This window comes from Somniosus microcephalus, chromosome 1, assembly GCF_052327205.1.
Source record: "Somniosus microcephalus isolate GS21.2 chromosome 1, FLI_Smic_1.0, whole genome shotgun sequence".
Classification (NCBI taxonomy): Eukaryota; Metazoa; Chordata; class Chondrichthyes; order Squaliformes; family Somniosidae; genus Somniosus; species Somniosus microcephalus.
Window position 1 is genome coordinate 118,984,088 of NC_140987.1, and position 23,431 is coordinate 119,007,518.

General features: G+C 45.8%; 1 protein-coding gene across 2 annotated transcripts in view; it reads left to right on the plus strand.

The window, feature by feature from the left end:
* Nucleotides 1-2,684: 2,684 nt before the first annotated feature.
* The window catches only part of fancc (FA complementation group C), a 280,969-nt gene continuing 260,222 nt past the window's right edge, over nucleotides 2,685-23,431 (plus strand). For both annotated transcript variants that reach the window (XM_085984984.1, XM_085984990.1), the window contains exon 1: nucleotides 2,685-2,796. The gene's annotated coding sequence lies outside the window, so the exon portion shown is untranslated. The remainder of the gene's footprint in view (nucleotides 2,797-23,431) is intronic.

Genomic DNA, 23,431 nt, shown 5'->3' on the forward strand with positions numbered 1-23,431 from the left:
GCCTCCTCTGCTCCAAGGAAAACAAACCCAATCTGCCCAGTCTCTCTTCATAGCTGAAGCGCTCCAGCCCTGGTAACATCCTGGTGAACCTCCTCTGCACCCTCTCCAACGCGATCACATCCTTCCTGTAGTGTGGCGACCAGAACTGCACACAGTATTCCAGCTGTGGCCTAACCAGTGTTTTATACAGCTCCATCATAACCTCCTTGCTCTTATATTCATTGCCTCGGCTAATGAAGGCAAGTATCCCATATGCCTTTTTTACCACCTTATCCACCTGTTCCGCCGCCTTCAGGGATCTGTGTACTTGCACACCCAGATCCCTCTGACCCTCCGTCTTGCCTAGGGTCTTTCCATTCATTGTGTATTCCCTTGCCTTGTTAGTCCCCCCAAAGTGCATCACCTCGCACTTTTCCGGGTTAAATTCCATTTGCCACTGTTCCGCCCATCTGACCAACCCATCTATATCGTCCTGCAGACTGAGGCTACCCTCCTCGCTATTTACCACCCTACCAATTTTTGTATCATCCGCGAACTTACTGATCATACCTTTTACATTCATATCCAAGTCATTAATGTAGACCACAAACAGCAAGGGACCCAGCACCGATCCCTGTGGTACCCCACTGGCCACAGGCTTCCAGTCACAAAAACAACCTTCGACCATCACCCTCTGCCTTCTGCCACTAAGCCAGTTTTGTATCCAATGTGCCAAGGCACCCTGGATTCCATGGGCTCTTACCTTCTTGACCAGTCTCCTGTGCGGGACTTTATCGAAGGCCTTACTGAAATCCATGTATACCACATCCACTGCGTTACCCTCATCCACACACCTCTCCTTAGGATAAAACAGATGGCAGCTGTAGGTGAGGGTACAGAAGCGATCTGTCACTTCTCCCAATGAGGTGAGGCCACACAAACACCTCAAATCGTGTCACCTATAGAAAAATCTAAACACATTAAAAATCACACCACTTCTGCAGCTGTCATCTATACACAAACATAACAACAGACCCACAGCACGCCTCACTTACCCTGGTGGGGTTCCCCGACGTTGGGAAGCCCGCAGCAGAAGTCTCCAAATGGGAAAAAGCCTCTTAACTACCCGTTAACTATCTGTTAACAGGCAGTTAAGTGGCTATAATCCTCTTCCCGCCGCTAGGAGTCGGGTCCCTGTGCAAATCGAGTACCCGACTCCCGGGAAGATTGGCTGGAGGCGGGTTAGGAGCGGGTTCGGGACCCACTCCCATTTTATTTGATTTTCCCAGCAGTCCCGCCTCCAGAGGGCTGGTAAAATCTAGCCCAAAGAGTCTGCAAAGGGATATGGATAGACTAAGTGAGTGGGGAGTAAGGTGGCAGAAGGAGTATAATGTGGGGAAATGTGAGGTTATTCACTTTGGTGGGAAGAATAGAAAAACAGAATATTTTTTAAATGGTGAGAAACTTTTAAATGTTGGTGTTCTCGTGCAAGAAACACAGAATGCTAGCATGCAGGTACAGCAAGCAATAAGAAAGGTAAATGGCATGTTGGCCTTTATTTCAAGGGGGTTGGAGTATAAGAGTAAGGAAGTCTTGCTACAATTGTACAGGGCCTTGGTGCACAGTTCTGCTCTCCTTATCTAAGGAAGGATATACTTGCCTTGGAGGCGGTGCAACAAAGGTTCACTAGATTGATTCCTGGGATGAGAGGGCTGTCCTATGATGAGAGATTGTGTAGATTGGGCCTATACTCTCTGGAGTTTAGAAGAATGAGGTGATCTCATTGAAACATGCAAGATTCTTAAAGGGATTGACAGGGTAGATGCTGAGAGGTGGTTTCCCCTGACTGGAGTGTCTAGAACTAGGGGGCATAGTCTTAGGATAAGGGGTAGGCCATTTAAGACCGAGATGAGGAGGAGTTTCTTCACTCAGTGGCTTGTGAATCTTTGGAATTCTCTGCCCCAGAGGGCTGTGGATGTTGAGTCTTGGAGGCTGAGATAGATAGATTTTTGGACTCATGGGGAATCAAGGGATATGGAGATCGGGTAGTAAAGTGGCGTTGAGGTCAATGATCAGCCATGATCTTATTGAATGGCGGAGCAGGATCGAGGGGCCAAATGGCCCACTCCTGGTTCTTATGTTGTGAAACTGAATTTGATAAATCTGTGAATTTATGAGCCTGCACCAGAAAAATTACTGTAAAAGCTTTCAGATTGACCTAAAACCCCAATTGGTTCACTATTGTCACTGCGTGGCTGTGAAAATAGAACACATACTGGTTTAATATATTCTTCAGAGAACTATAAATGTGGCATTAATATATGTTTCGCGTCTCTTATTCGGTCTTTTGTATGGGTGGGGTTGTCTTTTGATAGACTTTTCCTTTAAAAAAAATTTCAACACACTCCTGCAAACTTCTCCAAAACAGCACTTTTATAAAGCAGAGACTAACGGCCAGAGCTGGAAATGGGCATTACTAATATAACCTACCTTAAAAACCACCCGTAAGAACTATTACCCGTGGAAGTTGCGCTAGCTTAAAGCGATGCGATTCATTGTGCACATTTGCAGCTTGGCTGTTGGTATTTGTAGTGTTTTTAAAAAAAATTAAAAAATTGCACTCTCGAGACTTTCAATGAAATTGCTGCCTCATTCTAAATAAGGGAATAAATAATCAAGAATCAAATGTAAGGGGGTGGGTTTTGTTGCGTGCTGTTTGATTGGAACCGAGTGGAGGCTACAGCTGTCACTCAGAGCTCGGCGCGAAGCTCGAGCGCGGTTCCGGGTGCAGGCAGGCAGAGGCTGACCGGTTTGCAGGTGAGTAATATTCACCAATTCTATCACCGAATGTCGAGTATATGCATTAAAATAGTGTTGCCTTTGAAATTACAAATGAACGTTGCCGACTCGGGCCCGTTGTGTTTTGAGCGTCTCCTTCACCTAACTGGATTCTTTCTTACACGTTTGATTCTTTCTAAAAGACACTGTACGTAAGATCTAAAATCGTTGAAGGGGCTTTAATTATGGGCAATTAAAAGTTATTCTTACATAGCCTCTTCAATGCCAACAAAAATCACGCACAGAGGGCGCGCAAATTTAACAGAACGTAACCAATGACAAAGTGGAGCGATGTTTTGACAACCAATGGGGAGGGACATATGACTTGCCCAAATTCGCTACTTTCAAGTTTTATTTACAAACTTATCAGCGAACATACGAAGGACAGGAAAAGGGCAGCTGGCCAATCAAGCCTGCCCCACATTAATATGGTGCACACTGCAACCCCCAAACAGCCAGCCACCCAATCGCAGAGAGATGAGAAAACCCAAACGCTGGAGCGGACTCTGGGAAATTCCTTTCGGGCCCTGACGGCATCAAACGTGTTCTAGGAGACCAGTGATTGGGACACGCATCCCCCTATACTCTACCTACTTTCTCGATGCAATGTCGTCCAACTCCCCTTTTGAATGTTTGCAGCAAAGCATTGCGTGAAGTGGAAACTCGTTCCATAAGTTGACATCTCTGTGAAAACAAATACCATCTGACATTTAACCTAGTTCTGTGCTTGTGTCACCTATACTCGTGTCCCGTAGTCCCCCTTAACCTTTCTAACTCATAGCCTGTCTACGTGGGCCAAATTTATATTCTTGCATTATTTTAAAGACCTCAGTGAAATCTCTTTTGAACGCTATGCTTCCAGGAGTATAAAGCCTGCCTGGAATGTGCTGGTGTCCTGAGACGTCAGTATCATGCAGCTGCTACTCCTGGGTTGCTTGGTCTTCATTATTTTCCTCTTCCTGTATCTCCTGTTACTGTGATGGATCTGCAGGAGAGGAGGATAGAAGCCAAGAACAGATGCACCTCACCCGCTTGGGGTTAGGAAGACAACAATGGGGGTTAGAGGTTGGAGCTGTGTGGTGCTTCATAGGGTTGCCAGGCCAACAGTGCAGGCGCTTGCTCAGTATCCTGGTGCTAGCAAGGTGCCACTGACCTCCCCATTTCCCACAGCAAGAGCCATGTGTCTCCCCATGAGTTGCGTGGCCTTCTCGAAGTGGGTGAGCTACTGAGGTTGGGGAGCTCCCTCCCGTGGCCTGCCTGTGGCATACATTGTGCGGCAATTTGTCCTGCAAGATGATTGAATAAGGGTAAGCCTAGCAATTGAGTGTGTGCCAATTGGCATGGAAGCGGTGAAGTAAGAGATGCAGGGGCACAAGGCTGTTAAAGTGGAGAAAGGGGTTTTAGGGTTGTGCATGTAAGTAATTGCTGTGAGGCTAGCTGCTCAAGGTACACCCCTTAACCAGAAAGCATTGTGAAGGGTTAGTTGCTTTAAGAGGATGAAGTGTGCTGGTACCCAGGATGGGTAAGGAAGAAAAGGGAGAGGTGTGCAGTGTGTTAAATTGCCTGCCCTGCTGAGGATGTGGAATGTCTTGTGGCATAACTGATCATTTTGGGCAACTTGTTGGTATCCACACCCAGGACCAGGAGTCTGTTCATCCTGCCTTCAGTACCTTCCAGAACAGTTTGAGTGAAGTTGTGCATTCTTTGTCTCTGGCTTGGTCCATGTCCTGCCGTCTTCTGAGCACAGATGGTGTTTGAATGTTCATGATTCTATTCAAGTATTATCAAAATATTGCTAAGACATGCAGTGAAGTTAATAGAGAATGAAGTTAAAGAACTGAGCACTGTTCCCCTCTTATCCGCTTGTCCCCATGTCTGCTGCTGAAGAACGCAGGCTGAATTATCTTTAGAAAAGTTGTACAGTAGTTTCCTGGTAGTTCAGCTGCTTACAATGGTATTACATCAATGCCTGTACCAACGGGTATCCAGATGAACAGACCCGAGAATCTCGCGTGTATCAATCTCTAGACCACTGGCAGATGCAATATTCTTTTATTTTAAAAGAAGATGCAACAGTGGTGCAAGTCGCATTGAGGAAATTTCAGGCCTTTGCATCATTTGCAGACTTGTGGACAGTACCCTCGATGCCTTCATCCAGATGATTGATAAAGGTGGTGACCCGCAGCATCCCTAGCACCCATCCCTGTGGCACTCCACGCAGAACCATTGGTCATTGTTTTCCTCCTAAAATCTCATTGTTGTTACTGGTCTCACAATAAGGAGATGGCAAATAGGTTCCCAAACCATTTGCTAAGTTCAATTTACAAATCATTTGCTGTAGTATGAACTTGGTGTATTTTTGATTTCTGGTTTGTTTTACATTTGTAAAGCTGCCTCTTATTTTGGGGAGGGAAGAACTGCAAAGATTTTAATTAGAATTTCTGTCACAATGCTAATGGCGTGAAACCTTTACTATGGATAATTTTAGTGAAAAAATCTCTGGTGGTACAAAATTGGAAATCCAATTTTTTTTTTTTTCCCTCCCCGCTTTGTTATTGACACAGAATTTCATTCACACCCATAATGTTATTTGTATCGTATTTGTACAAAATGAAAAGTTTGACCATTTTCTATGGTGGTGATGTTTTGTTAAATCTGAAGTATGAGATTTACAATGTGAATTAAAAATATATTGTCAGAGTGCAATCTTATAGTGGTAACTATAGAATTGTTGGAGGAAGGTGGGCTATGATATTAAAAGCCTTTTTAAAAAATAAAAAAAATGATTATGCTTATTAACATGAGATATTAGTGCTGTGAAATCGAACCCTTCTCATTTCAGACCCCATTTATCAGCACAAACTCACAGGTCAGGTGTTATACAGCCAGATACAGAGTGAAGCCCCCTCTACTCTGCCATAACTGCATTACCACTACACCAGTGTGACATTTTTTCCCTCCATTTCTCACATCAACGTTTGGTCTCTTTCAGTGAGATGGCCAATTAGTGTCAAATTGGGGAGAGTCTTGTGCTGTAGACCTATTCCTACTATTCACAATTCAAATCGCTTTATTGGCATGATAAGTTACATCCTATGTTGCCAAAGCATCAAAATACATTTATGGTTTAGCACATAAACGCAGTTCTATTCATACAGTGTATAAACAGGTATATCCCTGAGTGTATAAATATACATTCGCATTGTTTATATATATTCTTTTCTTAGTTTACTGGTTGTCCCTCTGTTCATGGCAAGCTGTAACATAGTGTGCCGCCAGTGTTATACAGCTTCTCTCCTCTCCCAGTAGGAATGGGAGTTTTTGGTTGTCATTCAGATTTCTGAAATCAGGGCATATTTGTGAGAATTTTTGGTAGAAATTCTCCCTGATGCCCTGATATTTTCCGCAGGCTGTGAGGAAGTGCATCTCTGTCTCCACTACTCCCTGACTGCAGTGAGAGCATATCCTGTCTTCTCTTGGTAGCCTGGTCTGCCTGTGTCTGCCTTTTTCGATCGCTAGGCTATGTTCGCTAAGTCTGTACCTTGTCAAGGTTCTTCTCAGTTTGTTATCCTTTACCATGGTCAGGTAATCAGCTATGTTGTATTGTCTGTTTAGGGCCAAGTAGCAATTGAGTTTGCTTTGGGTTTTTGTTGTTTCTGCCCAATATGTCAGATATTTTTCCTTTTGCTTAGCGACGATTGTGTTGGGTCGAAATCTTTGTGTTACCCTGTCACTGTCCTGGGGCTGGTTATTGTTAGTATTGTTAGTAGTTACTTCACTGATTCCCAGGACTAGTTGACTGAGGGTATTCTTCTTTATGGTCAGCTCTTGGCATTTCAGGGCGTCGTAGTGATAGCATTGGGGATTGCTCATTTGTAGGTGATTCCAAAATTTGGTGGCTCTTTTTTGGATAGTGATTATTAATGGATATTGGCCTAGTTCCGCCCTGCATGCATTGTTTACTGTTTTCCTTTGAGTCCGGAGGATACTTTTACAGAATTCTGCATGTAGGATCTCAATTGGGTGTTTGTCCCATTTTGCAAATTCTTGTTGAGTTAGCGGTCCCCATACCTCACTGCCATAGAGTGCAATTGGTTCAATTACTGATTTGAAAATTTTGAGCCAAATGCTAATTGGGATTTCTATTTGGATTGATTTTTTGATGGCATAGAAAGCCCTTCTTGCTTTCTCTTTCAGTTCATTCACAGCCAGTTTGAAGTTTCCCGTAGAACTGATTTTTAAGCCCAAGTATGTGTAGTTAGTGGTTTGTTCAATTTTGGTTGTTCCTACTGTGAAATTTATTTTGGGTCCCTGATGTTTGGATCTTTGCTGGAACACAAGGACTTTGGTTTTTTGGGGATTTATTGTCAGGGCCCAAGTCTGGCAGTACGACTCCAGCAGGTCCAGGTTCTGCTGTAGACCCTCCTTAGTAGGTGACAGCAGAACCAGGTCGTCTGCATAGAGGAGGAATTTAACCTTGGATTCATATAGGGTGAGGCCGGGTGCTGTAGATTGTTCAAGTAGTTTTGCCAATCCATTTATGTAAATATATTAAAGAGTGTCGGTGAGATTGGCGAGCCCTGCGTCACCCCCCGCCCCTGTGGGAAGTATTTTGTTTGTTTGTCTCCAATTTTAACTGCACATTTGTTGTTTGTATACATTGATTTAATTACATCATATGTTTTCCCTCCTACCCCGCTTTCGATAAGTTTCAGGAATAAACCGTCATGCCAGATGGAGTCGAAAGCCTTCTGGAAATCTACAAAGCATGCGTAGATTTTGCTTTTGTTATGGTGAACGTGTTTGTCAATTAGGGTCTGTAGGGTGAAGATATGATCGGATGTTCTATAGTTTGGCAGGAATCCAATTTGGCTTTTACTCAAGACATTGTGCTCCCCAAGGAAGTTTATAAGTCTTTTGTTTATGATGCTACAGAATACCTTCCCCAGGTTACTGTTTACACAGATGCCTCGATAGTTGTTTGGGTCGATTTTGTCCCCACTTTTGTATATGGGCGTTATGAGTCCTTTGTTCCAGATATCAGGGAAATAACCGACACTCAGAACCAAGTTGAAGAGTTTTAGGATAGCCAGTTTCATTTTGTTGTCTGTGTGTTTAATCATCTCGTTTAGTATGCCGTCTGTCCCGCAGGCTTTTCCTGGTCGCAGGTCCTTGAGTTTTTCAAGAAGTTCTTTTTCTGTTATTATGGCGTCCAGCGGGTTTTGGTTATCTTTTATGGCCATTTCTAGCTTTTCCAGTTTTTTGCATATTTGGTGTTGCTCTGGTCTTAGTGTGTTTTTCTGGTATAATTTTTCAAAGTGGTTTACCCATGTGTCCCCATTTTGAATGGCCAAATCGTCGTGTTGTTTTTTGTGTAGTGTTTTCAAGTTTTCCCAGAAACAATTGGAATCAATGGATTCCTCCATGGAGCTGAGTGTATTCTTAATATATTGCTCTTTTTTGGTTCTGAGTGTGTTTCTGTATTGTGTTAGTGTCTGACAATAAGTAAGGCGTAGTTCCTCGTTTTCTGGATGTCTGTGTTTTTGGTTTGATATTTTTCTAAGTTTTTTCCTCATGTTATGGCAATCTCGGTCAAACCATTTTTCATAGTTTTTTGTTTTGGGTTTGTTCTTGCGAGCTTTCAAGTTTGCATTTGTTGCCAAATTATCAAAAATATTGTTTAGTTTACTAACTGCCCGGTTTACGCCTTCTTTATTGTGAGTGTATATGTTATCCAGAAAGGTGTCTAAGAGAGCTTGAGTTGATGCATTGCTAATTGTTTTCTGGTATTTTTCCGTGTCGTTTTTGGCCCATCTGTACGATTTTTTGGTGTTGTACAGTTTACTGGGTTGTGTTTCTATGTTGTTTGTTTCTGTCTTTTTGAGGAACATAGTAATTTGACTGTGATCTGACTGTTTGTGGTTTGACTGTGAATGCTCTGAAAGAGGATGGGTCTAAGTCTGTAATCATATAGTCTACTGTGCTGCAGCCAAGAGGTGAGCAATAGGTCGATCTTCCTAGGAGGTCTCCTATGAACCTACCATTGACAATGTACAGACCCAGGTTTCGACAGAGCTGTAGTAGCTGTTTTCCGTTGGTATTTGACTGCTTGTCGCAGTTATGCCTGTATGGGAGGGAAGGGATGTCAAAGTGGTTATTCCCGAAAACGTAATTGTTTCCCTGATTATTGGTGAAGTCTGGTTCTTCGCCCGTTCTTGAATTGAGGTCCCCACAGATCAACACGTTCCCCTGGGCCTGGTATTGGATAATTTCCCCCTCCATGTTGGAGAAGGTGTCCACTTTAAAGTACGGGGAATCGATTGGAGGGATATAAAGTGCGCAAATGTAAACATCTTGGGTGTTTGAGATAATCTCCCTCTCAAGTTTGAGCCACATATGGTTTTCGCCCTTTTTTATAAATTTGATGTAATTCTTAAGTTCTGTTTTAAACCACTAACCTATATCACAAAGGACCCTGTCACCCATCAGATAGGGAAGACTTTTATCTCATCAGTCTGGAATGGGTTTGAAGGGTAGGCCCCAGAAGTGAAAGGTCAGTATTCAACCCGATATGCCACCCAGTTCCCAGACATGAAAATGTTCATGAAGTTAAATGTACAATACACTTTCACTTTTTTTGATTGCAATATTTTAGGGTGCATTTCAACTACAGTTTTGCTTTACACTGCCACAACTCTCTTCTCTTAGGCAGTCCCTCGGAACCGAGGATGACTTGCTTCCACATTAAAAGTGAATTCTCAGGTGACTGATGAGTCCAATGCGGGACCTACAGTCTCTGTCACAGGTGAGGCAGACGGTGGTTGAAGGGGCGGGCGGGTGGGTGGGGTGCTTGGATTGACGTGCGCTGATTGCGCTTGGCTTCCGCTTGCTCCCGGCGAAGAGACTCGAGGTATCCGGTGCCTTCCCGGATGCTTCTCCTCCACTTTGTGCAGTCCTGGGCCAGGGATTCCCAGGTGTCGGTGGGGATGTTGCACTTTTTCAAGGAGGCTTTGAGGGTGTCCTTGAAGCGTTTCCTCTGCCCACCTGGGGCTCTCTTGCCATGTAGGAGCTCCGAGTAGAGCGCTTGTTTTGGGAGTCTCATATATCGGGCATGCGGACGATGTGACCCATCCATTGGAGCTGATTGAGCGTGGTCAAAGCTTCGATGCTGGGGATGTTGGCCTGAGCAAGAACATAAGAAATAGGAGCAGGAGTAGGCCAATCGGCCCCTCGAGCCTGCTCCGCCATTCAATAAGATCATGGCTGATCTGATCCTAACCGCCAATCTACTATCACAGAACCATCTCCTGAATCTAACAGAATTAGACACACAAAATAGGAGCAGGATCAGGCTACACAGCCCCTGGGCCCACTCCGCTACCCACAGGGCCATGACCGATCCGAACCTAGACTCGTCCAAATTCCTGCCCGCTCCCCGTAACCCTTAATTCCCTTTACTTCTAGGAAACTGTCTATTTCTGTTTTAAATTTATGTAATGATGTAGCTTCTACAGCTTTTTGGGGCAGCATATTCCATGGACCTACCACCCTCTGAGTGAAGTAGTTCCTCCTCATCTCAGTTTTGAAAGAGCAGCCCCTTATTCTAAGACTATGCCCCCTAGTTCTAGTTTCACCCATCATCGGGAACATCCTCCCCGCATCCACCCGATCCAACCCCTTCACAATCTTATATGTTTCAATAAGATCGCCTCTCATTCTTCTGAACTCCAATGAGTAGAGTCCCAGTCTACTCAACCTCTCCTCATATGTCCATCCCCTCATCCCCGGGATTAACCGAGTGAACCTTCTTTGTACTGACTCGAGAGCAAGTATGTCTTTTCTTAAGTATGGACACCAAAACTGTACGCAGTATTCCAGGTGCAGTCTCGCCAATATCTTGTACAACTGAAGCAATACATCCCTATTTTTATATTCTATCCCCCTAGCAATGAAAGCCAACATTCCATTGGCCTTCTTAATCACTTGCTGCACCTGTATACTAACCTTTTGAGTTTCGTGCACCAGGACCCCCAGATCCCTTTGTACTTCAGTACTTTCCAGTTTCTTGCCATTAAGATAATAACTTGCTCTACGATTTTTCCTGCCAAAGTGCATAACCTCACACTTTCCAGTATTGTATTCCATCTGCCAAATCTCTGCCCACTTACTTAGCTTGTCTATGTCTCCTTGCAGGTTTTTTATGTCCTCCTCACTCCCTACTTTCCCCCCCATCTTAGTATCATCTGCAAACTTTGATATGTTACACTCGGTCCCCTCCTCCAAATCGTTAATATAGATTGTAAAGAGTTGGGGACCCAGCACCGACCCCTGCGGAACACCACTAGTTACTGATTGCCAGTCTGAGAATGAACCATTTATCCCAACTCTCTGCCTTCTGTTAGATAGCCAATCCTCTATCCATGCCAGAATATTACCCCCAATCCTGTGATTTTTTATCTTAAGCAATAATCTTTTGTGTGGCACCTTGTCAAATGCCTTTTGGAAGTCTAAATACACTACGTCCACTGGTTCCCCTTTATCCACCCTATATGTTACTTCCTCAAAGAACTCCAGCAAATTTGTCAAACATGACTTCCCCTTCATAAAACCATGCTGACTTTGTCCTATTAAATTATGATTATCCAAATGTCCTGTTACTGTCTCCTTAATAATGGACTCCAAAATTGTACCTACCACAGATGTTAGGCTAACCGGTCTATAGTTTCCAGCCTTCTGTCTACTGCCCTTTTTAAATAAGGGTGTTACATTAGCAGTTTTCCAGTCTGCCGGGACCATTGCCGAGTCCAGGGAGTTTTGGAAAATTATTACCAATTCATCCACAATCCCTACCGCCACTTCCCTCAAGACCCTAGGATGTAAGCCATCAGGTCCAGGTGATTTATCCGCCTTGAGTCCCATTATTTTACCGAGTACCACTTCCTTAGTGATTTTGACCGTGTTTAGCTCCTCCCCCCTATAGCCCCCTGTTTGTCCAGTGTTGGGATATTCTTAGTGTCCTCTACTGTAAAGACTGATACAAAATATTCATTCAGTGTTTTTGCCATCTCCATATTTCCCACCATTAATTTCCCGGTCTCATCCTCTAAGGGACCAACATTTACTTTAGCCACCCTTTTTCTTTTTATATAACTATAAAAACTCTTACTATCTGTTTTTATATTTTTTGCTACTTTACTTTCATATTCTATCTTCCCTTTCTTAATCAATCTTTTTGTTATTTTTTGCTGTCTTTTAAAGTTTCCCCAATCCTCTATCCTCCCACTAGATTTGGCTACCTTATATGCCCTTGTTTTTATTCGAATACTATCCTTAATTTCTTTACGTAGCCACGGATGGCTGTCTTTTCTTTTACACCCTTTTCTTCTCAGTGGAATATATATTTTTTGGAAGTTGTAAAATAACTCCTTAAATGTACACCACTGATCATGTATCGTCTTACCCTTTAATCTATTTTCCCAATCCACTCTACTCAATTCCGCTCTCATACCTTCATAGTCTCCTTTATTCAAGCTTAGCACGCTTGTTTGAGATCCAACCTTCTCGCCCTCTAATTGAATATGGAATTCAACCATGTTATGGTCACTCATTCCAAGGGGATCCTTTACTAGGACATTTTCAATTAATCCTGTCTCGTTACACAGGACCAGATCTAAGGTTGCTTGCCCCCTGGTCGGTTCAGTTACATACTGCTCAAGAAACCCATCCCTAATATACTCAATGAACTCATCCTCGAGGCAGCCCTGCCCAATTTGATTTGTCCAATTAATATGATAGTTAAAATCCCCCATAATTATAGATGTTCCCTTATTACAAGCCTCAACTATTTCCTGATTGATACTCCGTCCAACAGAGTTGCAACTGTTCGGAGGCCTATAGACTACGCCCACTAGTGTTTTTTTCCCCTTATTATTCCTTACCTCCACCCAAACTGTTTCATTGTCCTGATCTTTTAACCCAATATCATTTCTCTGTATTACAGTGATTCCTTCCTTTATTAACATAGCCACCCCACCTCCCCTTCCTTCCTGCCTGTCCTTCCTGATCGTTAAATAACCTGGTATGTTTAATTCCCAGGCATTGTCACCCTGCAGCCATGTTTCTGTAATGGCCACAAGATCATACCCATATGTAGTTATTTGTGCCATTAACTTGTCTATTTTGTTACGAATGCTACGTGCATTCAGATAGAGAACTTTCAAATATGTTTTGTGACACTTAGTTCCTGCTTTTGCCCTTTTTATTACTTTACCTTTTACTCCATACCTTCTGCCCCTTCCTGACACGCTCTGGTTTTTAATTTCCCCACTGCTACCTAAGTCTATGACCTTCTCTGTTGTCATTTTTATTATTTGCTCTCTAGGAACCTCCCCCCCCCACTAGTTAGTTTAAAGCCCTCTCTACAGCCCTAGTTATATGATCCGCCAGGACTCTAGCCCCAGCACTGGCCAAGTGAAGCCCGTCCCAACGGAACAGCTCCCTCCTGCCCCAGTACTGGTGCCAGTGTCCCAGGAAGCAAAACCCATTTTTCCCACACCAGTCTTTGAGCCACGCATTTAACTCTCTAATTTTATTTGTCCTAGCCAAATTCGCTCGTGGCTCAGGTAATAATCCAGAGATTATTACCCTTGAGGTTCTGTCTTTTAATTTGACCCCTAGCTGCTCATACTCCTTTAACAGAACCGGCTTCCTAGTCCTATGTATGTCGTTTGTACCAACATGGACCACGACAACTGGATCCAACCCCTCCCACTGCAAGTTTCTTTCCAGCCCAGAGGAGATGTCCTTAACCCTGGCACCGGGTAGGCAACACAGCCTACCGGACTCTCGCTCTCGGCTGCAGAGAACTCTATCTATCCCCCTAATAATACTATCCCCTACCACTACAACATTTCTATTTACTCCCCCCTCTTGAATGGCCCACCGCTCCACGGTGCTGTGGCCAGGTTGCTCATCCTCCCTGCAGTCCCTGCTCATGTCCCCACAGGGAGTAAGAACCTCGAACCTGTTGGACAAGAGCAAGGGCTGCGGCTCCTCCAACACTACCTCCTGGATCCCCGTACCTGCCTCACTTGTAGTCACACCGTCCTGTCCCTGACCATGGGCTACATCTGAATTAATTAACTTCATAGGTGTGACCATCTCCTGAAACGCAGAGTCCAGGAACTTCTCCCCCTCCCTGATGTGTCGCAGTGTCTGAAGCTCAGACTCCAGCTCATCAACACGGAGCTGGAGTTCTTGTAGCAGCAGACACTTGTCACAGACGTAATCACCGTGAGCCTCAATGGGGTTCACTGGCTCCCACATCTCGCAACAGTAACACATCACCTGCTCCATTCTATGTAATTAATTAAATTTTTTATTGTTGGTTATGGACACCCTCTGCCCGATTATGGATGCTAGTATCCCCTTTAATTTATTGGATTTAAATTAAATCAATCCCTCTAATTACACCAGTTAAATGGTTCACCAACAGTCACTCTGCACCAGAAAGGCCTTATTAACTGCAACCCACAGAGTTAAAGTTTGAAAAGAGCACCTAACACCCCACTTACCCTAACTCACACACTTACACAAACTCCGAGCACTCTCTGCTGACCTCGCACTCATTGCTGACATTGGTGCGCCTATCCTGCCAATGGATTTGCAGGATCTTACGGAGGCAGCGTTGGTGGTACCTCTCCAGTGCTTTCAGGTGCCTGCTATACATGGTCCATGTCTCTGAGGCATACATCAGGGCAGATATTACTACTGCTCTGTAGACCATGAGCTTGGTGCCGGGTTTGAGGTCCTGGTCTTCAAACACTCTCTTCCTCAGGCAACCGAAGGCTGCACTGGCACACTGAAGGCGGTGTTGGACTTCGTCATTGATGTCTGCCCTTGTTGACAGTAGGCTCCCGAGGTATGGAAAGTGGTCCAAGTTGTCCAAGGCCTTGTCATGGATTTTGATAATCAGGGGCAGTACTGTGTGGTGGGGGCAGGTTGGTAGAGGACCTTTGTCTTACAGATGTTTAGTGTACGGCCCATGCTCTCGTTCGCTTCGGTGAAGGTGTTAACGATGGTTTGGAGTTCGACCTCTGAGTGTGCGCAGACGCAAGCGTCATCTGCATACTGTAATGCGACGACAGAGGAAGGGACGACCATGGACCTGGACTGGAGGCGACAGAGGTTGAACAGTTTCCCGTTCTGTAAATCAGCCCCGCTCCACTCCAGCGGGGAGCTTACTGAGGGTAAGATGGAGCATTGCCGCAAGGGAGATCGAGAAGAGCGTTGGTGCGATGACACAGCCTTGCTTGACCCTGGTCCGTACATGAATTGGGTCTGTGGTGGAACCGTTGGTCAGGATCACGGCTGGCATATCGTCGTGAAGCAGGCGGAGGATGGTGACAAACTTTTGAGGGCAGCCGAATTTGAGAAGGACACTCCATAATCCCTCATGGTTGACCGTCAAAGGCTTTTGTGAGGTCAAAGAAGGCCATGTACAGCGGTTGGTGCTGTTCCCTGCATATTTCTTGTAATTGGCACGGTGAAGATCATGTCCATTGTGCCCCTTAGTGGGCGGAATCCGCATTGCGACTCTGGGAGGAGCTCTTCAGCCACTGGGAGAAGGCGATTGAGGAGGATTCTTGCGATGACTTTCCCTGCGGCAGACAGCAGGGAAACTCCCCTGTAATTACCTCAATCGGACTTCTTGAAGATGGCCACAATTATGGCGTTGCTGAGATCCCCTGGCATGCTCTCCTCCTTCCAGATAAGTGAAATGAGTTCATGAATTCGCGCCAGTAGTGCTACTCCACCATGCTTTAGTGCCTCGGCAGGGATTCCATCTGCTCCTGAGGCCTTGTTGTTCTTCAGTTGTCGGATGGCCTTTTCAACCTCATGCCGGGCTGGGGTTGTGCTGAGATGGTGGCGGGTAGCATGCTGCGAGATGGAGTTGAGGACACTCGCGTCGAAGACAGAGTCTCGGTTAGGGAGATCTTCGAAGTGCTCCTTCCAGCTGGCACTGACTGCCTCTCTGTCCTTGATGAGTACCTCTCTGTTCTTGGTCCGCAGTGGGGTAGGACCTTGGGTGCTTGGGACGTAGGCGGTCTTGACTGCGCTAAAGAATCCACGCATGTCGTGGTTGTCGGCTAGCCACTGGATCTCCTGCGCTTTCTCCACCCACCATCTGTTCTTTAGGTCGTAAGTTTTTTATTGGACCTCGGCCTTCAGGCGTCTGTAGAGCTGCTTTCTTGCTCACTAGTTGCGTTGCTGTTTCCAGATCAGGAATACCTTGCGCTTGCGGCTTATTAGCTCCTGGATCTCTGGTCGTTCTCGTCGAACCAGTCTTGGTGTTTCCTGGTCGAGTGACCGAGTGTCTCTTTGCAGGTGCTGATTATCACAGAAATCACAGAAACACCACAGTGCAGATAGAGGCCATTTCGGCCCATCGAGCCTGCACCGACACATATCCCACCCGATCCCCGTAACCCCTACACCAACACATATCCCACCCTATCCCTGTAACCCCACGTATTTAATCCCCCTAACACTAAGGGTCAATTTATCATAGCCAATCAACCTAACCCGCACATCTTTGGACTGTGGGAGGAAACCGGAGCACCCGGAGGAAACCCACGCAAACACGGGGAGAATGTGCAAACTCCACACAGACAGTCGCCCGAGGCCGGATTCGAACCCGGGTCTCTGGTGCTGTGAGGCAACAGTGCTAACCACTATGCCACCGTGCTGCCCGTGATTATGGATGCCTTGAGTGCAGACCAGGCGTTGTGGACACTCTGGGCTAATAATTCAGTTTGGGGTGCCAAGCTCGCCTGGGCGCCGGAATTACCGCTGCGTGCGGAGCCACTTGCGCCATCCGGATATTCAGTTTCTGTGCCCCAAATGGAAGCGGGCCGCTAAACGAGGCTTCCCGCGCCCCGCTTGGGGCGCTGAAACTGAATATCGGCGCGCTAAGGGCCGCAGCGCCACACGCTGCGGCACGGCATGCTGCGGTACTGCAGGCCTTCCACTGTTAAGGGGGAGGTGCCTGCAACAGCGCGATCCCCGCTCGCGAGTGCCGGCAAATGAGCCCGGCACCAAGGAGAAGTGCCGGGCTCTCGGGAAACAGCTGGCAATGCCGCGGGGGGGGGGGGGTGTAGGAGGCCGGGGACGGAGGTGCGGGCGGGCGCCGAAAAAGCGGCCGGCCGCACCTCCACCTTAACTAGTGCCACTACCGCCACTGGTAGGCCCCTGTGTACCGGTCGCTATTTGTGGCCGGCGCTGAGGAGGCGGGCGCGACCAAATATGGCCATCGGGGCACTGCGCACACCGATGACGTCATCGGTGGCGGCGCAGCGCTACAGGCTAACGCCGCCATTAGCGCCCCGCTAAATATCGCAGTAGGTGTGGCCAGTGGCGCAAAAGCCACTGAGTGCCCTCTTTGGGTGCAAACTGGTGGCGCAGGCCACTGAATTTCTAGGCCTCTGTGTCTCTGCAGCACAGGGAGTCGTCAGGTTGTTTTTGAGCCGCAGGCTGAATAGGGCTTTCTTAGCGGGGTCTTTGCGTGCTCCGGTGTTGATTTTTCTGTGGCATTGTTTCTGTTGTCGCCGCTGTTTTGGGGCTACATTGATGGAGATGACAGAGCAGATTAGGCGGTGGTCTGTCCAGCAGTCGTCTGCTCCCATCATGGTGTGGGTGATGCGGATATCCTTGCGGTCCCTCGCTCGGACGATGACGTAGTCCAGCAGATGCCAGTGCTTGGAGCGAGGGTGCTGCCATGAAGCCTTGTACTTGTCTCTCTCTGCCAGAACAAGGTGTTGATTATGACAAGGCCATGTTCTAAGCATTTCGTCAGGAGGAGGGTACAGTTGGAGTTGGCTTTCCCTATCCCCTCTCTGCTGATCACACCTCCCCAGAGGTCTGTGTCCTTTCCAACTCTGGTGTTAAAGTCGCCAAGGAGGATCAGCTTGTCGCCCGTTAGGACTCTGGACAGGGATTGTTCGAGGCTGGAATAGAATTCCTTTTTGGTCTCATCTGTGGCTTCCAGTGTTGGGGCGTACGCACTGATGACCGTAGCACACTGTTTCCGGGCTAGGGTGAGCCGTAGAGTCATGAGGCGCTCATTTATACAGCTAGGGGAGTCTCTGAGATGCCCAACGAGTTCATTTTTTATGGCGAAGCTTACCCCATGGAGGTGGCGTTCTTCTTCAGGGTTGCCTTTCCAGAAGAAGGTGTAGCCACCGCCTTGCTCCTTGAGCTGGCCTTCCCCCTGCCCGCCGGGTCTCACTTAGGGCAGCGATGCCAATGTCGAAACGTCTGAGCTCCCAGCCAACGATAGCAGTATGGCTTTCCAGTCTGTCACTGTTGGGGTTGTCCATGAGGGGCCTGACGTTCCAGGTCCCGAACTTCATTTTAAAGGGTGGAAGATGCCTGTGCGTGAATTCTTTTAACGTGGGGTGGCTGTTGCACACCAGCTACCACACGGGCTTGACAGAGCAAGGTCTTGGTCCAATGGCAAGGGGATCCAAGGCGATTGGAGACCAGGCTCTGCTACAACGGCCTAGCGCACGCACAAACATACTGCTACTGTCCTCCTCCCTCCTTCCTGCAGGTCCTCTGCCTGGGAGGACTGCCACTACAGGTAGAGGGGGTGACTCTATTTGTACTACTGATGCAGAGCTTTGTTTACTGGGATTGTGTATTAGGAATTTGGTCAAGCACCCCCACGATTCCTTGTTCATTAATGGATTGAAAATTGTGGGATGTTGTGTGCCCAAATTCCCGATATGAACTCCTGGTGGGCAAAACTCCATGCCAGGAGCACAAAGGTCCAGACTCGCGGGCTGCCCTGATACTGGACTGAAGTGGAGAGCACCCCTTGAACAAGTGAGTCTCACTCTGCTTTGCTGTAGGGTCAGGTTGTTTCTTAACTCCAGATTCACATCATACATTTGGTATCAATGTGAAGCGGAATGCTGAAGCTAAATTTGTGGTGTAATTGCATCCTCACTGTAAAAAATTAAATTGATTCACATGTTGGTAATGTAATTATTTTAACCCACTGTTCACTTGTGGGCTATGCTAATGTGTTAAAAGACATAAACAAAAGCAAAATACTGCCGATGCTGGAACTCTGAAATGCGAAGAGAAAATGCTGGAAATGCTCAACAGGTCAAGCAGCATCTGGGGAGAGAGACGTTTCAGGTCGATGACCTTTCGTCAGAACACTGGACTGAAGTGAAGTGGAGCCCTTAGACAAATGAGTTTCCGAAAGGTCAATGACCTGAAACGTTAACTCTGTCTCTCCGCAAATGCTGCCTGACCTGCTGAGTATTTCCAGCATTTTCTCTTTTTTATGTTAAAAGACTTAATTGTAAGACTACAGCACTACCTTAAAAGGGGATTATTGACAAGTGAGTTTTTAGAATTGTCCAATTCTTGAAATGGATGGCTCTGAGAATTTCACTTCTGTGCTGCAATGTGTAGTGCAGCAGAACATTATAATGTGTCACTGTTTTTAAATTCTGTGTTTATTAAAACTAGGATTAAAAATAAATCTACTAGCCAACTTGATCACTTGACTTTTGCGCTCCTTTGCTTAGGTCCTTGGGGAATGTGTATATATGTTTACCTACCTAAAGAGCATCATTGGTAATTTTAAAAAAAACTGCTTAAATGTGTTTAATAGCTTACCGATATCATCAGAAATGGTGTTTGAGATGGACTGTACCAAGGACTCAGATTTTACCGTTGACAAAGTATAGGAATCACTCTGTACCCATGCTTTTCTCCGCCGCCCCCCCCCCCCCTGAATTTTATTTGCAGCATTTTGTTTTTGTTTTCAATTTTCTCCCCTCCTCCCTGAAGGTGGTGACTCATACAGGAGTATGGTTCCAGGATTGCTGGCAGACTCCAGTACCTCTCCCCAGATCCTGCCCTTCACATGTGAGGTCAGACAATGAATGTTTGCTGTTCAATCGGGGGGTATTGCAGCTGAGCCCAGAATCCACAGAGGTCCACTTTCTAGCATGGCTCACTGCATAGTGATCAGCAGTGGGTGGACCTTAGCTGTTTGTTCTTGCACCCCCAGGGACACTGAGATCAATTATAGTGACCCCTTTCACTACATTCCACTGTTGTAGCTGAGATGAGCTAATTTGGCATAGATCAGCGATTGAATATGGATGAGTACCACACCATATAGCGTGTTTACTCATGAGCTATGAGGAGAACTTTGCTTTTTAAAAAAAGATTGCATTAAAAATATTCAATGAATGTGAAGTGAATTTGACATCTTAAAGCAAACTAAGTTACTGTAGTACACCAAAGTGGGTAACAAATTGATTTTTAATATTGCATGATGTTTTCCCCCTAAAATGTAGCCCTCCCACATTCCAAGAGTGCTTCATTGTGGTGCAACACAGTATTGAAACACTGGTCTGTGCTTGAGTCCTCACCGTGAGCTTCTGATCTCCACTGCCTGGTCTGGGAAGTTGCTAAGTGGAGGCTTGGTATTTCCTCACGGTGTGGCGGGAAGAAGAGAAGGAACTCACTTAGTCAATCATTCTGGGCCACTTGCACACACTCCCTAGTGAATGGCTGTATCGTGCTGGTTGGAGAAACCTTCGAGCAGGCCTGTAGCCAGCCACTAGGAAGTATTCCATTGTTGCCACTTATTTTGTTGCATTTTTAGGACTAAACTTTAGTGTCAATCATACAGGAATATTTGGATGTTTTCAGAATAATTTTATTAAAATTAAATTATTGAAAAATGACCATTTGATGGGAAGGGAACTAATAATAAAAAAATGAAATAAAACAGTTTGCTACAAAGAAGGTTGCTTCCAACATCGTACATACCCAAGGGCCAAGTCCCTGCTGTGCTTGCAAGTATCTAAAAGGAAATCGTTAAAAAAGAAAGTTTAATACATTTACTGATGCATGTCTTTTAATTCACTGTTCAGTTCTGATAGCAGTAAACTACTAAATAGAATAAAGCCGATCTCTTTGTTAGTAAAGCAGCTTAAGATTGGCTAGTACTTGAGATGAAACTTTTCCACAGTATTTCAGAAAGTTGTAATTTTTATCCTCCAGCTGAGAGGGCATGTGTTGCAGACATCTCACAGAATCACAGAATCACAGAAACCCCACAGTGCAGATAGAGGCCATTTCGGCCCATCGAGCCTGCACCGACACATATCCCACCCGATCCCCGTAACCCCTACACCAAACCATATCCCACCCTATCCCCGTAACCCCACGTATTTAATCCCCCTAACACTAAGGGTCAATTTATCATAGCCAATCAACCTAACCCGCACATCTTTGGACTGTGGGAGGAAACCGGAGCACCCGGAGAAAACCCACGCAAACACGGGGAGAATGTGCAAACTCCACACAGACAGTCACCCGAGGCCGGATTCGAACCCGGGTCCCTGGCGCTGTGAGGCAACAGTGCTAACCACTATGCCACCGTGCCGCCCAATCTCCGTGGTAATTGTTAATGGTTCCTGAGGTGACCGTGTCCCATAGTTAAAATTTCCTCACACAATTCGGATTGAAAATGTTTACCTCTGGATGAATGTGCCTGGACTATGGCTTGCTCTGTACTTTCAGTCTTTTCCCCCCCCCCCCCTTTTATCATCCAAGTTTCTCTCCTCCCTTTCCTGTAGTTGCTGATTTGGGCTGGGATACGGATCCATGGATGGCACTTGTCTTCTAATATCTCGCTGAAATGGCTGTTCTTCATGTATGAACCTAGACTGTGATTGTCAGTAAGTTATTTGACCATGAGGGATATCATAAACTGAGCCTAGTTCCAATAAGAGTTATTGGAAGAAATCTGGAGCACAATCCTGGCCGTTTTCCCCTCACTTCCCCCTCCAACACGCCCTGAAATCCTATGTTAGCATCCCTATTGCCCAAGGTTAGATGAGCTAACTCGGGACACACTGGGAGCTAAACCTTGGACTTTCCCTCAACTTCTTTCTCATGTTGGATACTATTAATCACCTTGCTGTGAGTACCCAGAAAAGCTTAAAATGGTTTCTGAGAGATTCTCTTAGTGAGGTAAGACTAAACTTCTTCGTTTCTGTCTGTGCCCTAACCCAGTGAAGATTTTTTTCAGTAGATGTTTTGTGAATGACGGGTATGCTGTTAATTCTGGTGCCTGCATGTAATCTTGGTTTAGAGTAGACTAGTTGCCTTTTGGTTCTATGTTACCCTCTCATTAGATTTTTGTTGTCCTTTATTTTTATTCAAGTTACTTGTTACATTGTGGTCACTGATGTTGATGGTGCTTCCTTTGGAGATAGATGCACATTGATTTTGTTGGTTTCCTGTATTAAACTAAAGGGAGAGGTTTTAAGTGAAATTCAAGGTAGTGAATGTTTTATTTCCCACTTCTCGGAAGGGTTGTTGCTGGCAAGGCTGGCATTTATTGCCCATCTTTAGCTGCCATTGAGAAGGTGGTGGTGAGCCACCTTCTTGAACCGCTGCAGTCCGTGTGGGGAAAGTGCTCCCACAGTGCTGTTACGCAAGGAGTTCTAGGGTTTTGACCCAGCGGCAATGAAGGAATCTGGATCTATATCCAAATCGGGATGTGTGACTTGGAGGAGAACCTGGAGGTGATGGTGTTCCTATGCGCCTGCTGCTCTTGTCCTTCTAGAGTTCGTGGGTTTAGGAGGTGTTGCCGAAGAAGATTTGGCGTGTTGCTGCAGTGCATCCTGTAGATAATATACACTGCAGCCATGGTATGCTGGTGATGGAGGAAGTGGATATTTAGGCTAACGGATGAGGCACTGATCAAGCGGACCGCTTTGCCCTGGATGGTGTTGAGCTTCTCGAATGTTGTTGCAACTTTATCCAGGCAAGTGGAGAGTATTCTCTCACACTTGTGACTTGTGACTTGTCGGTGGTAGCGAGGCTTTAGGAGTGGGGAGGTGATTTGCAGTATAATGTGGGAAAATGTGAGGTTATCCACTTTAGTAGGAAAAATAAAAAAACAAATTATTATTTAAATGGAGGGAGACTACAAAATGCTGCAATACAGAGGGATCTGGGGGTCCTCGTACATGAAACACAAAAAAGTTAGCATGCAGGTACAGCAAGTAATTAGGAAGGCAAATGGAATGTTGGCCTTTATTGCAAGGGAGATGGAGTATAAAAGTAGGGAAGTCTTGCTACAACTGTACAGGGCGTTGGTGAGATCACACCTGGAGTACTGCGTGCCGTTTTGGTCTCCTTATTTAAGGAGGGATATGCTTGCATTGGAGGCAGTTCAGAGAAGGTTCACTAGGTTAATTCCTGAGATGAAAGGGTTGTCTTATAAAGGAAGGTTGAGCAGGTTGGGCCTCTATTCATTGGAGTTTAGAAGAATGAGAGGTGATCTTATTGAAACGTATAAGATTCTGAGGGGGCTTGACAGGGTAGATGCAGGGTAGGAACAAACACTCTTTGTTCCAGTCCTACTCCGGTCCCCTCCCTCACCTCTTTTTCCGGTACATTGATGACTGTATCGGTGCCATTTCCTGCTCTCGCCCTGAACTAGACAATTTCATTCACTTTGCAGCCAATTTCCACCCTTCCCTCACCTCCACATGGTCCACCTCCGACT